At 48.3% G+C, this 7,513-nt stretch overlaps 1 non-coding gene across 1 annotated transcript; it reads left to right on the top strand.

The window, feature by feature from the left end:
* Positions 1-5,282: 5,282 nt before the first annotated feature.
* On the top strand, positions 5,283-7,093 carry LOC149573654 (18S ribosomal RNA). The gene has a single exon (XR_016360659.1). It is a non-coding gene; the product is annotated as an 18S ribosomal RNA (ribosomal RNA).
* Positions 7,094-7,513: the final 420 nt, after the last annotated feature.

Here is a 7,513-nt window from a genome sequence, read left to right as displayed (position 1 = left end):
AAATTTATGCCATCGGTGCGAATCCCCCAATGAAGGCATACACTTGGACCCTCTCTTAGATCACCTTCTTTGATCACTCGACCGACGCAATTACGGAGGAGACTTGGCAGCGGTTGCCATTCTACACCGCGTCTGTTCTACGATTTTGACGTTGATCCTAATGGCGAGCCCTTGTCTATAGCCATGAGGTGGGTGCTTGGCACTCTAGCAAAATTTTTTGCGTGCCTATTATGGCTACAATGGGAGAGGTGGTTGCCACAAGCCTCTCCTGTGCCCCCCTCATTGATTCAACACCGCTGTCAGGGTGGATGGATATGTCAGATTTTGAAACGGTGGATGCCGACGTTGAATCAATTAGAGGGGCATGAAGCCTGCCCTCGAGGGTGCTATTCCTAGACTCTCCTTTAGATCATGTTTTATTGTCACTCAGCTGGCACAATTTTGAAAAAAGGTTTGGCAACGGTTGCCAGCCCTCACCGCGTCTACTTGGTGATTTTAAAGCTCGATCTAAAATGAGAGCCCTCGTCTAGCACCTCCGTTCGGTGTTGCTCAGGTATTGCATAAATTTATGCCATCGGTGCGAATCCCCCAAAGAATGCCTAATGCTTGGACCCTCTCTTAGATCACCTTCTTCGATCACTTGAACGACGCAATTATGGAAGAGACTTGGCAACGGTTGCCATTCTACACCGCGTCTGTTCTGAGATTTCGAAGTTGATCTAATGGCGAGCCCTTGTCTCTAGCCATGAGGTGGGTGCTTGGCACTGTAGCAAAATTTTTTGCATGCCCTATCACGACTACAATGGGAGAGGTGGTTGTCGTGAGCCTCTCTTGTGCCCCCCTCATTGATTCAACGCTACTGTCAGGGCGAATGGATATGTCAGATTTTGAAACGGTGGACGCTGATGTTGAATCAATTAGAGGGGCATGAAGCCCACCCTCGTGGGTGCTATACCTGGACTCTCCTTTAGATCATGTTTTCTTGTCACTCAGCTGGCGCAATTTCGGAAAACGGTTTGGCAGCGGTTGCCAGCCCTCACCGCATCTATTTGGTGATTTTAAAACTTGATCTAAAATGGGAGCCCTCATCTAGCACCTCCGTCTGGTGTTGCTCGGGTATTGCATAAATTTATGCCATCGGCGCAAATCCCCCAATGAATGCCTATGCTTGGACCCTCTCTTAGATCACCTTCTTCGGTCACTCAGCCGATGCAATTACGGAAGAGACTTGGCAGCGGTTACCATTCTACATCGCGTCTGTTCAGCGATTTTGAAGTTGATCTAATGGCGAGCCCTTGTCTATAGCCATGAGGTGGGTGCTTGGTGCTCTAGCAAAATTTTTTGCGTGCCTATCACGGCTACAATGGGAGAGGTGGTTGCCGCGAGCCTCTCTCGTGCCCCCCTCATTGATTCAATGCCACTGTCAGGGCGGATGGATATGTCAGATTTTGAAACGGTGGACGCCGACGTTGAATCAATTAGAAGTGCATGAAGCCCACCCTCGTGGGTGCTATACTTGGACTCTCCTTTAGATCATGTTTTCTTGTCACTCAGCTGGCACAATTTTGGAAAAAGGTTTGGCAGTGGTTGCCAGCCCTGATCGCGTCTACTTGGTGATTTTAAAACTTTTTCTAAAATGGGAGCCCTCGTCTAGCACGTCCGTCCGGTGTTGCTCGGGTGTTGCATAAATTTATGTGATCGGCGTGAATCCCCCAACGAATGCCTATGCGTGGACCCTCTCTTAGATCACCTTCTTCGATCACTCGACCGACACAATTATGGAAGAGACTTGGCAGCGATTGCCATTCTACACTGCGTCTGTTCTGCGATTTTGAACTTGATCTAATCGCGAGCCCTTGTCTATAGCCATGAGGGTGGGTGCTTTGGCGCTCTAGCAAGATTTTTTGCATGCCTATCGTGGCTACAATGGGAGAGGTGGTTTCCGCGAGCCTCTCCTATGCCCCCCTCATTGATTCAACGCTGCTGTTAGGGCGGATGGATATGTTGGATTTTCAAATGGTGGACGCCGACGTTGAATCAATTAGAGGGGAATGAAGCCCACCCTTGAGGGTTCTATTCCTTGACTCTCCTTTAGATCATGTTTTCTTGTCACTCAGCTGGCTCAATTTTAGAAAAGGGTTTAGCAGCGGTTGCCAGCCCTCACCGCGTCTTCTTGGTGATTTTAAAACTCGATCTAAAATGGGAGCCCTCATCTAGCACCTCCGTCCAGTGTTGCTCGGGTATTGCATAAATTTATGCCATTGACGCGAATCCCCCAATGAATGCCTATGCTTGGACCCTCTCTTAGATCACCTTCTTCAATCACTCGACCGATGCAATTACGGAAGAGACTTGGCAGCGGTTGCCATTCTACAACGCGTCTGTTCTGTGATTTTGAAGTTGATCTAATGGCGAGCCCTTGTCTCTAGGCATGAGGTGGGTGCTTGGCGCTCTAGAAAATTTTTTTGCATGCCTATCGCGGCTACAATGGGAGGCTTTGATAACAAAATCTCTCGATGACCCTCCCCAATAGAATCAGTGCTGGTGTTCGAGAAAGACACATTTTTTGAATTTCGAATATTGGCACCAGCATCGTTTCTATTGGAAGGGCTGTGAAGCCATCCCAATTTTGCTATGCAAGTGCTCTCTCCCCAGAGTCATTCTCTTTGCAACAACTTCTTTGGCGCAAAATTTGGTAAATGGTTCGGCAGTGGTTGTCATTCCAATGGTGCCATTTTGGTGGTTACCTGGGCAGCGATCTGAAGGGTGAGCCGTCGTCTAGCAGTTGGGCTGCGCATCATGAGTGACAAGGGAGCCTTTGTTATCAGAAGCTCCCCGTGGCCATTCGATCACAAGATCCATTCCTCATGTGGGCAAGGACGAATGCACCCTGGATTCCAAACAAAATCAGCGACATCGGATCTGTATATAAGAGTGGAATGAAGGAGCAGCCTGTTTGCTATGCGCCTCTCCCCAAAGCTGCTCTTCTCTCTCACTCCATCGCCACAATTTCGGGAGTTGTTCGACAGTGGTTGTCATTCCAATGTGTCATTATGGTGATCTGGAGAGCGATGCTAAGGGTAGGAGCTTGTGTCTAGAATTTGGGATGTTTGTGCGAGCGAGTAGGGGGGGCTTCTCTTCTCAGAACCTCTTCGTGGCCTTTGTATATAGACCTAGTGCCCCGACGATATTGATGGATGCGAGGCCTTGGATTCCAAATTTGGTCATAGCTAACATTGGTCTTTGTGAGAGATGGGTATGAAAGCACATCTCGATTGCTATGCGGGAGCTCCCCAAGGTCGCCTCTGTGCCAACTCGACCGGCACAACATTGGGAATGGTTCGACAGCGGTTGTCATTCCAATGTGTCATCGGGGGATGCCTTGGAAAGTGGCCCTTTCAAGGGCAAGCTTGCATCTAGCACTTGGATTGTGCATCGCATCACAAGTGAATGGGGAGATCTCTCTATGAATGGCGGCATGGTGATTGCAAGAGAAAATTGACTTAGTCGGAGCATTGGCCTCGGGCCATTGTGACGGCCTGGCAATTTCTCTTTAAGTGCAACCTATGTTTGCGCAGTAGTAGAGTTTGCATGTAAGATGGGCCTTATTCTTGAGAGTTCCAAGAGGTGACCTCCGGAAATTTTGGATTGGGCTCCTTCAAGGTGAAATTCATCCAGTTGATTGGATGAAGCTCCATGTGCTTGTATCTATTCCAAGACGGTAATGATGGTCATTAATCTGTGGCGGTGAGTATATCCCATTTAGTAATCGCAATGGCAGACCTGGTGGGAAGTACTTATTGCTTTGTTTTGTTGGATATACCCTATATGTAGGTGTCTGCACAGCTTGCAACACACTGCACATTTGGTGTTCGATTCTAAGATGCACTTGTTGCTAAGTGTGCATGGAGTTGTATCTTTTAGCCAAGGGCTCCGTCTCAATTGCATGTTCTATCATTGCATTTTTATCCTGCCCAGACGGCAAGAAGGAAAGAGATGGTTGCATGGGTGCATTGCTTGACATCCCTAATTTAATCAAGGGTCCACTCTCCACCCTAAGTTTTTGCTGATTGGTAGAGCCTTGGGATTGAGAGGGGGGCCGGCGAAAGGTTTGGTTGCCACATAATTTATTTGCTAGTGCGTTCTCGGTGCGTGCTCACCTCTTCACTGTCTCATCCTACAGAAGTGCATGGCACTGTCGTGACAGCCTTTGTGGTTCAGGCCAGTAGAAGCGTAGAGTATTACTGATAATTTTTGTTTGGATGTGGATGTCTCTAAGTGTCCTTACTCGGTCACGTGCGTGGTGTACATCTTTGCATTACGACTCTGCTGTGAGCATTTGTGATTCGAGCATTTTGTGGGAACGGGTTTCATACAAGATGTTCTTCTCAGGCTCCTGTAAACCAGAGTGCTCGTCTTTGCAATGCTCTGACAAGTGCAGGCCCAATGTGTCTATCTAGGGGAAGAAATTGGACGAATGCTTTTTGCCGAGATGTGGGTGCTCGCGGGTGGGTTCCCTCACGGTGCAATTCTTCGGTATGTGCATGTGCATGAGATTGAAGCTTGTCCAACAACGCTAGTGTGAGTGTTCACCTGTAGGAACTTTTTTGTACTTGTGCTGGCAGATCACATGTCATGTGTCACCTATAAATGTGCGGAGGGGGTGTTATACACGATGCCCTTGAGCGGCCTTATAATTGAGGTGGTCGCATGCACAGTGATGCCCCCGCCAATCGCATAACCAGAAATGTTTTCGACTTGCACGACCCTTCACCCTTCAGCACGGCGATCTCCGTTGGCACTTTGAAAACCAGCTCTTCATCGTGGGAAAATGTTTGTTGCGATCGAGAAGGATTTTTTCTATGTAGGTGCACCTCAACAGGCGTGTAGGAGGCATATTCCTAGGAAATTAATGTCTCTAAGTGGCCTTACAATTGAGGTGGCTACATGCGCGATGCATCTCGTACAGACTCGAGGCTTCTTTTCGAGTAGTGGTGACAGCGAGTTCGAGGGTAAAGGGTTCCATACGGGATGTTCTTCCCAGGTGCCTATGAACTAAGGCTCCCTATTTGGCCCCCTCCAATCGACGATGGGACACCTTCCTCTTGTGTGAAATCTTTGAGTGTTACGAGTCCTGCATGTGCTGTGAATGTCATTCTTGTTTCTTGTGCGACGGATTATGTTTGGATGCATGATGGAGCGAATGCAAATTTCAGTTTCCCATCATGGTGGGCATCCCTTGGCTGTAGCAGGCCTTGGGGGTCCCCCTCATTGTTAGAAGCTACCTGGTCGATCCTACCAGTAGTCATATGCTTGTCTCAAAGATTAAGCCATGCATTTCTAAGTATGAACTATTTTAGACTGTGAAACTGCGGATGGCTCATTAAATCAGTTATAGTTTCTTTGATGGTACTTTGCTACTCGGATAACCATAGTAATTCTAGAGCTAATACGTGCACCAAATCTCGACTCTTGGAAGGGATGCATTTATTAGATAAAAGGCTGGTGTGGGCTCGCCCGCTATTTCGGTGATTCATGATAACTCGACGGATCGCACGGCCTTTGTGCTGATGACGCTTCATTCAAATTTTTGCCCTATCAACTTTTGATGGTAGGATAGAGGCCTACCATGGTGGTGATGGGTGACAGAGAATTAGGGTTCAATTCCGGAGAGGGAGCCTGAGAAACGGCTACCACATCCAAGGAAGGTAGCAGGCGCGCAAATTACCCAATCCTGACACGGGGAGGTAGTGACAATAAATAACAATACTGGGCTCATCGAGTCTGGTAATTAGAATGAGTACAATCTAAATCCCTTAACAAGGATTCATTGGAGGGCAAGTCTAGTGCCAGCAGCTGTGGTAATTCCAGCTCCAATAGCGTATATTTAAGTTGTTGCAGTTAAAAAGCTCGTAGTTAGACCTTGGGTCATCACGGTCAGTCTGCCTTTTGGGTGTGCACTGGCCCTCACGTCCCTTCTATCGGTGGCATGTTCCTAGCCTTAATTGGCTGGGTCACGGTTCCGGTGCCGTTACTTTGAAAAAATTAGAGTGCTCAAAGAAAGCCTACGCTCTGAATACATTAGCATGGAATAACGCGATAGGAGTCTGGTCCTGTTCTGTTGGCCTTCGAGACTGGAGTAATGATTAATAGGGACTGTCAGGGGCATTCGTATTTCATTGTCAGAGGTGAAATTCTTGGATTTATAGAAGATGAACCACTATGAAAGCATTTTCCAAGGATGTTTTCATTAATCAAGAACAAAATTTGGGGGCTCGAAGATGATCAGATACCATCCTAGTCTCAACCATAAACGATGCCGACCAGGGATCGGCAGATGTTGCTCTAAGGACTCCGCTAGCACCTTCTGAGAAATCAGAGTGTTTGGGTTCTGGGGGGAGTATGGTTGCAAGGCTGAAACTTAAAGGAATTGACAGAAGGGCACCACCAGGAGTGGAGCCTACGGCTTAATTTGACTCAACATGGGGAAACTTACCAGGTCCAGACATAGTAAGGATTGACAAATTGAGAGCTCTTTCTTGATTCTATGGGTGGTGGTGCATGGCCGTTCTTAGTTGGTGGAGCAATTTTTTTGGTTAATTCCATTAACAAATAAGACCTCAGCCTGCTAACTAGCTACGCGGAGGTTCCCCTTCGCGGCCAGCTTCTTAGAGGGACTATGGCCTCCTAGGCCATGGAAGTTTGAGGCAATAACAGGTCTATGATGCCCTTAGATGTTCTGGGCCGCACGTGTGCTACACTGATGCAACCAATGAGTTTCTCTCCCTGGCCCAAAAGGTTTGGGAAATCTTGCCAAATTGCATCGTGATGGGGATAGACCATTGCAATTATTGATCTTCAACGAGGAATTCCTAGTAAGCGCGAGTCATCAGCTCACGTTGACTACGTCCCTGCCCTTTGTACACACTGCCCGTCGCTCCTACCAATTGAACGATCCAGTGAAGTGTTCGGATCATGGCGATGATGGTGGTTCCTATCGGCGACGTCGCGAGAAGTTCACTGAACCTTATCATTTAGAGGAAGGAGAAGTCATAACAAGGTTACCATAGGTGAACCTGCGGTAGGATCATTGTCGGTTTGAGACCTTGAATCATGTAGGGGATGGAGCTGGCCTCCTCCCTACCCCCGAAATCTCAGCATCGTGTGGACACTCGGCCCTGCAGTGATGTGCTGGATGGCCAAGCTACGGGTCCAGCGCCGTCGAGGTTGAGGGTCACATCGAATGCCCGTGATCGAAAGTGTGGATTCCCCGCGAGGCAAAGAAGAGACTCGGATGCCATCTAGATTAGGATCAGTGCCTTCGAACAATGTTTGCGTCAGAGCGAGAGGTCTCTGCTCAGTTGCAGTTCAGAGGGGGTCTGGGCCTCGTCCCCTGCTGCTAAGATTTCATGGTCCGATCATGCGCCCCCGTTGCCTTGCCCAGGTGTGTTGAGTCGTCGCTTGGAGCATTCTGTGTTTAGGATGGGTGCACTTGCATGATTTGCGGGGCAGG

This window comes from Cupressus sempervirens, chromosome 2 (assembly GCF_028749045.1).
Source record: "Cupressus sempervirens isolate cs-2001-9-10 chromosome 2, ASM2874904v1, whole genome shotgun sequence".
NCBI classification, from domain to species: Eukaryota; Viridiplantae; Streptophyta; class Pinopsida; order Cupressales; family Cupressaceae; genus Cupressus; species Cupressus sempervirens.
The sequence above is the reverse complement of the archived record's forward strand: the minus strand, read 5'-3'. Positions and strand labels throughout refer to the sequence as shown.